Genomic DNA, 7,532 nt, shown 5'->3' with positions numbered 1-7,532 from the left:
TCAGCTCGTGCAGTGGTGCTGGGCCTGCGACCACACTGCAAAAACGCCCTGAGAACGCTACAGCCAGTCACTGCCCATCTCAGTCCTGCCACCACCCATTTCAGGCCTGCAGGTTCCTGAGAGCTGCCAAAGAGACACTGTGGTGCAGGTCTTGGGTTTCCACCCACCAGCAAGTGTTTTCTGGACCATTTGCCCACTTCAAACAGACTTCCACCTCCTATGGGACAGGGTCAGCAACCCAGCATTCAGGAGTTTCCCTGGAGACGTAGCACCAGCTGTTCAGAGAGCAGGAACCCGGGGCATCACCAAGGCAGTGCACACGTGGGCATTCTACCAGACCAATGTGGCCCCAGATTTTGCCCTTTGTGGGAGGGCTTAGCACTGAAAAGATGGTGCTCTACCGTAGGCCACACATGTGTTAGGCTCCACACAGGGACAACAATGGCTCTTGTCCCTCCAGCTCCCATGCTGAAGCCACACAGTTCAGTCCTTCCCTGCCTGTCTCTGGGCCTCCTGAGCCACCACTTCTCCACCAGCGACCAAGTGAGTGCCTGCAAGAGAGTGAGTCTGTGTGCTGGCTCTACAAGAGAGCGTCTGGGTTTCCTGGGTGCCCACCAGGAAGGGCAAACAGAGTCTTCGCTGATTTTCACTGCCAGATGCTGTGGGACATCCTCTTCCTAGCACAGGACCCCTGGGTTTAGGCAATCCATTGCATATCTTAATCACAATGTTTTGCCCCAAGAGACTGTGTGTTTTTCATTCTCCTTACAATATTTGCAAGCAATCCTCACTGTTTTTTCAATCTGATTGAGTTCTGAGTTAAATATTTCTTTTTAACATGTGCCATATACTATCGTATTTTCTAGTGTTTTATTTCACTTTTCAAAAATGCTGGTAGTATTCTACTACACTAATTTTATTGTGTAACCACCTGCCTTTTCAAAATCTCTGCATTTCAGAATTTATAAAAAGATACTTGGAACTTGAGAGTGACTCTTGCCTTATTCAATAGGTTTCTGATTTATAGTGTCTCCTTAGGAATATCCCTTTGTCCATCCTTTAATAGTGTAAAGGAAAACCTCTTTCTCTTTTGACATAATCCATGACCCCAGATATTTTTATTCCCTTTGGTCTTAATTTTGAGAAATTGCATGTGGGGCATAACAAATGCGATTCCCATAACAAATTACAATGAAGCTTGTGGCTTAAAACAAGAATTTAACATTTCCTCATCCTGCAGTTCAGAAGTTTGAAATTAAGGTGCCAGTACATCTGAATTCCCTCTGTTGGCTCTAAGGGAAAATCTTTTCTTTGCCTCTTTCAGCTTCTATTAGTTCCAAGCATTACTTAGTATGTGGGTCACATTGCTCCAATTTCTGCCTCGGTGGTCACAGTTCCTCCTCTTTTATCTACTACCCCTTTGCTTCACATTTATAAGGATTATTGTCATTACCCCTAGGACCGACCTGGATAATCTAGGATGTCCTTATGATTCCTAATTACATTTTCAAAAACCCTTTTCCCCAATAAGGTAACTTTCATAGGTTCCAAAGGTTAGGGTGTGGACATATATTTTTCAGGGCCCACCGTTCAATCCATTACAGATGATTTAGGAGGAGAGATGAGAAACAGACCTCCTCGATGGAGGGCTGTCAGGATGTTGTATCTGCAAAATCAGTAGACTTTAAAAAAAATTTATGGATTTTATTAAAATATAGCTAATGTACAATATTCTATTAGTTTCAGGTATACACAATAGTTATTCAACATTTATATACTTAAAGAAGTGGTCATCATAATTCCAGCAACCATCTGACACCATACTATGCTATCACAATATTAGACTATATTCCCCATCCTGTACATTACATCCCCATGACTCATTTGTTTTATACCTGAAAATCTGAACGTCTTATCTCCCTTCACCTTTTTTCCCCTTTTCTAATTTTTCAATTACAGTTTATATTCAATATTATTTTACATTTCAGGTGTACAGCATAGTGGTTAGGTACTTACATGATTTAGGAAGTGATCCCCCTGACTAGTCTATTACTCTCCTGGCACTATACATAGCTATTACATATCATTGACTATTTTCCCTAGGCTTTTCTTTACATCCCTGTGACTATTTTGTAACTACCAATTTATATTTCTTTTTTTTAACTTTTAAAATTTATTTTAAGTGTGTTTTTCTAGGACCCATCAGCTCCAAGTCAAGTAGTTGTTTCAATCTAGTTGTGGAAGGTGCAGTTCACACTGGCCCATGTGTGGATCGAACCGGCAACCCTGGTGTTACGAGCATTGCACTCTAACCAACTGAGCTAATCAGCTGCCCCCCCCCCCCCCAATTTATATTTCTTAATGCCTTCACCTTTTCCACCTTGTCCTCCAACAGACCTATCTATCACTCCAATAAATCTAGTACCCGTCTGACACCATACATAGTTATTACTATATTATTGACTATATTCCTTATGCTATACCCTACATCCCCATGACTACTTTGTAACAACCAGTTTGTACTTCTTAATCCTTTTCCCTTTTTTACACTACCCCGCCAATCCCCCACCCATCTGGCAGCCATCACAATATTCTCTGTATCTATGAGTTTGTTTCTGTTTTGTTTGGAGTTTGTTTTGTTCTTTAGATTCCACATATAAGTGAAGTCATACTGCATCTGTTTTTAGCTGTCTGACATACTTCACTCAGCACAGTAACCTTCAGGACAGTCCATGCCACCACAAATGGTGAGAACCCATTTCCTTCCATGGTCATACAATATTCCATTGCATATATGTGCCACCTACTCTTTATCTATTCATCCATTGATGGAAACCCAGGCTGCCTCCACATCTTGGTTATTGCAAACAATGCATATATGGATGCACATGACCCCTCAAAATAGTGCTTAGGGTTTCTTGGGATAATTAACCAGAAGTGGGATTACTGGGTCCTTCTTTGTCACTTGTTACAGGCTTTGTTTTAAAGTCTCTTTTGTCTGGTATAAGTATAGCTTCCACAGCTTTGTTTGCTTGTTTGTTTCCATTTTCATGAAATATCTTTTCCCCATCTCTTTACTTTGAGCCTGTGCGTGTCCTTTGATCTGAAGTGAGTCTCCTATAGGCAGCATATATAAGGGTCTTGTGTTATTATCCATTCAGCCATCATATCTTTTGATTGAGCCATTTAATGCATTTAAATTTAAAGTAATTGTTGATAGTTATGTAACTGTTGTCATTTTATTAATAATATTTTTCATCTATTCTTTTTTTCCTCCATCTTAAAGAAGTCCCTCTAAGATTCCTTGTAATACTGGTTTGGTGGTGATGAACTCTTTTAGCTTTTATCATGTCTGGGAACCTCTTTATGTGCCCTTTGATTCTAAATGCTAGCCTTGCTGGGTAGAATAATCTTGCTTATAGGTCCCTGCTTTTCATCACTGAATATTCCCTGTCAATCTCTTTGGGCCTGCAAAGTTTCTGTTGAGAAATCAACTGATAGCTCCCTTATAGTTAACTAATTACTTTACTCTTGTTGCTTTTAGGATTTCTCTTTGTCTTTAACCTTTGGCATTTTAATTATGATGTGTCTTTGTGAGGTTCTCCTTGTGTTCATGTTGTTTGGGACTCTCTGCGCTTCCTGGACTTGTATATCTATTTCCTTCAGCAGGTTAGGGAAGTTTCAGTCATTAGTTCTTCAAATGGATATTCAATTCCTTGTGCTCTCTTCTTCTTCTGGTACCCTTATGATGCGTATGTTATGCTTGATGTCCCAGAAGCCCCATAAACTCTCCTTATTTTTTGGATTCTTTATTCTTTTTGCTGTTCTGATTGGGTGTTTTCTGCTATAATCTTCTAAATCACTGATTCAAATCTTTGCTTCATCTAATTTACTGTTGATTCCCTCTAATGTATTCATTTCAGTTATTGTATTCTTTATTTCTAACTTTTTAAAATATGTTTTCTATCTCCATTTTTATGTTTCCTAGCTCTTTACTGATGTTCTCCCTAAGATCATTGAGCATCCTTATAACCAGTTTTTGGAACTCTGTGTCAGGTAAATTACTTGTCTCCATTTTATTTAGTTATTTTTCTGTAGCTTTGTTCTATTCTTTCATTTGGGAAATGTTTGTCTCCCTATTTTGGCTCCTTCCCTGTGTTTGTTTCTATGTAGGGCTGCTATGCCTCCTGGTCTTAGTAGTGTGGCCTGTAGAACCCGTGGTGTGTTCTGCCTGGTCACCACAGCCATGCACTCCAGGTATATCCCTTGTGTGGGTTGTGTGTGCCCTCCTGTTGTGGTTGAGAGTGGAATGCTCTTTGCACATCATTTGGAGGGATTGACCCTCAGGTTGACTGTTTGTAAGGACTGGCTGTGACTACAGTGGAGGATCTGTTGTGCAGGGGCTGACTGTACAGAGCAGGGTCAGGTTTAGTGGGTTCTGGTGCCTACCAAGTCTGTCCTTTAGGTTTGTCATCCTTGGAGGTGGCTAGGTGATGCTCTTGCCCAGTCCAAAGCTTGCCACTGGGCCAGCTAACCCCAAGGCTTCCTGGGAGGGGACCCACTGCAGGCCAAGTTCAGCCACAGTCTGTGCCCTGATGAGGGCCACCTGGCGTGAGCCATAAAGCAATCCAGAGGTGATTACTGCCCATGCTGTGTTTAGAGGGGCTTTGAGAGGCCAAGCCCTAATCCAAGGCCAAAAGTGCTAGGCTTAGGGCTGCTCAGTCAGAGTTATGGAACACACTGAAGCCAGATACTGCTTATTTGGGTTTTGATAACCTTTGAGAGATTTTAGGAAAGTCTACATCATGAGCCAAAGCAAGCTGTTTATATGGAAAAGCCACTGGAAGAGGCTGGGGTGTGCCTGAAAATTGGGTGGAGCATGGTCTCAGGGAATCACTAGGGAAGGGCAGACAAAAGGTGAAAGACAGTTTAATGGAGACTCTGATATGGAGTCGGCCTGCGTCTGCATGCAGGGAGAGGGATGGCTCAACAAAGAAACAATGGTTTCCTCCATCTCTTCTCTCCTGCAGAGAGCTGCCCCTCCAAGCCTCAGCCTGATTTCAGACAATTCAGTTCCATCCCTGGCACCCTCCAAGTTTCTGCCCCAGTGCTGGAGCTCAAAGCAAGTGAGTCTGTCAGCAAGTAAATTCGTATGTGGTCCCTTTAAAAGGAGTGCCTGGGAGTGCAGCCACCCTCCGTCTAATTCAATCATGATTTCTGCTGGTTTTCACAGCAGAAGTTATGGGAATTTCTCTCCCCAGCATTGAAACCCTGGGCTGGAGAGGTGCTGGGACCCCTCACTCCTTAGGGAGGGACCTCCACAGCTGAGACATCCCTTCTGATTTTTAATGGTCACACGTGGGTGTGGGAGCAGTTTGTTCCGTGTCTCTACCCCTCCTACCAGTCTCGAGGTAGCTTCTTCTGTGTGTCTGTACTTGTAGGGCTTTGGTTCAGCTAGACTTCAGGCGATTATCAGTATCGGTTGTTCTGTGGTTTAGTTGTAATTGATGTGTTCCTGAGAGGAGGTGAGCAGAGTGTTTACCTACTCTGCCATCTTAACTGGAAAATCTCAGTAGACTTTTTATACTACCCAGATTAACAGTCCTATGGACAGCTCCAGTTAATATTATTATGCTGAGTGACAATCCTCAGTTTTCTTAGTTTCTGCCTGAAAGCTGGAAAAAAAAATCATTTGCACATAATAGGCACTTTCTCTATTTTAGAGGATAAACTCATTCTAAATTGTGGCTGAAATGTCTATGTACCTTTACTCTGTGGTCACCAGGTTCTCAAAACTCTCTTATCATCAATTTCCTTAACTTGAAGCTTCCTATATCTTTTGGCTCACACTCAGTTACCTTTGATCCTCCCTTGAAGTGGAGTGTCAAACTGAATATATAAACAGAGAAAGGTCAGTCCTTATATAAGAGTAAAGCTCTGAGCCCTAACTTGCAACAGCCAGCAGAGGAAGCCAAACCACAACCACAACCTCTGCAGTAAACTGTCCAGCAAGTTAAAAAGAAAAGAAAAATAATCCATAGCAACCAGTCCAAAACAGCCAGGACTTAATCAATAACTGCCAGCTTCCCTATATTTTGGCTCCACTTCCAACATAGGACTAACTGGACAAAACTAAATATGTTCCCATAACAGATAAACATAGGCTGCTCTGTTTCTAGTTAGCTTATCCCCACTTTCTCCATGCCAACAACTTCCAATCAGGACATAGCTGAAACCTTCTCTTTTTTCCACTATAAAGCTTTAGCACCCCTTTGACTGCCTTTGAATCTCTGAAAAATGCAAGTGATGGTGGCAGACTTCCTGTTACAGCAATCTCTGGATTTAATTGTTCTCATTTGGTTGGTATTTGCTTGTTACCACAGGAAGCATGGGGAAGTTTTATATGCTCTGTCACTCACTGTAATGGAGATGTAGTGCTCTATGAGGCTGCCCTCAGTCCCATCATCCTAGATCCCCATTTAAGGATTACAACTCTGCAGTTGTGGTGCAATGAGAGGCTATGAGACTTCTTTGACTAGACTTCAGAAATAAGAGGTACCAGTCTTGTCTGTTTTCTAGTCCCCCTAAAACTAAGTGGTATTTTAAAGGAATCTATTCCCCCACATTTCTGGGGTTTTGACCATGAGAATGGTTAATCTCTGTGACTTTTTCATAGGGACCCACACCACAGACTCACTTTGTTACTGCCTTTCAGATCCTCCTCCCTTCTGTCTAGAAATGGCCTTTCACTTCGCCTATGTAATGGGTCTAAAATCTGAAGTTATCATTTATTAGCTGTGTAGCCTTGTGAAAAATTACTGCTTGGCATCTCATTTTCCTCATCCATAAAATCTGAATGATAATAGCACCTACCTCATAGGGTTGTGAGGATTCAATGAGGTAAATTCATGTAAAACACTTTAGAACAGTGTCTGGAATATAATAAGCACTGAACAATTATGAATTTCAAGGGAGGCAATAATTCTAAACCACTATTAATGATGCAATATAAGTAAGTACTGGGTACCATCTGGGTCATAAAGCAAAATAGTGTTTCATTCTATCAGGAAGAAGTCACGAAATGCATCATAGGAGAGTTTTACTTGAAATATCACTAATTACTCATGTGAAAATAAGCAGAAACCTCATTTAAAATGGAGTGAGGAGGCTAGAACGCTTATGTATATGCGTATGCCACTCAATGAACACTAGTGACTCCAAAAGAAAGAGATGTATCTTGCATCTCACAGGAAATGATACTACTTTGCTATTTCAGAAGGAGGAAGAAAAGATTCCTTCATTGCTCAGCCAGTGAGAGAATGTCATAACTCAGTCAATGAAAAGTCACGATACTCCAAACTTTCTGTTTTCTCCAATGGACTCTTCATTTACCACAGCTGTCCCCAAATCATAAAAGAGTGTTTCTTTCCTTTTTCCTCTGGACCTTCATGTGGTTCGTCATTAGACCACATGTCCTGAATTGCAACTATTTTTTGTTCTCGAATAAACCAACTTAGCTGGAGAAATATCTG

Source organism: Rhinolophus ferrumequinum, chromosome X (genome assembly GCF_004115265.2).
Source record: "Rhinolophus ferrumequinum isolate MPI-CBG mRhiFer1 chromosome X, mRhiFer1_v1.p, whole genome shotgun sequence".
Lineage (NCBI taxonomy): Eukaryota > Metazoa > Chordata > Mammalia > Chiroptera > Rhinolophidae > Rhinolophus > Rhinolophus ferrumequinum.
The sequence above is the reverse complement of the archived record's forward strand: the minus strand, read 5'-3'. Positions refer to the sequence as shown.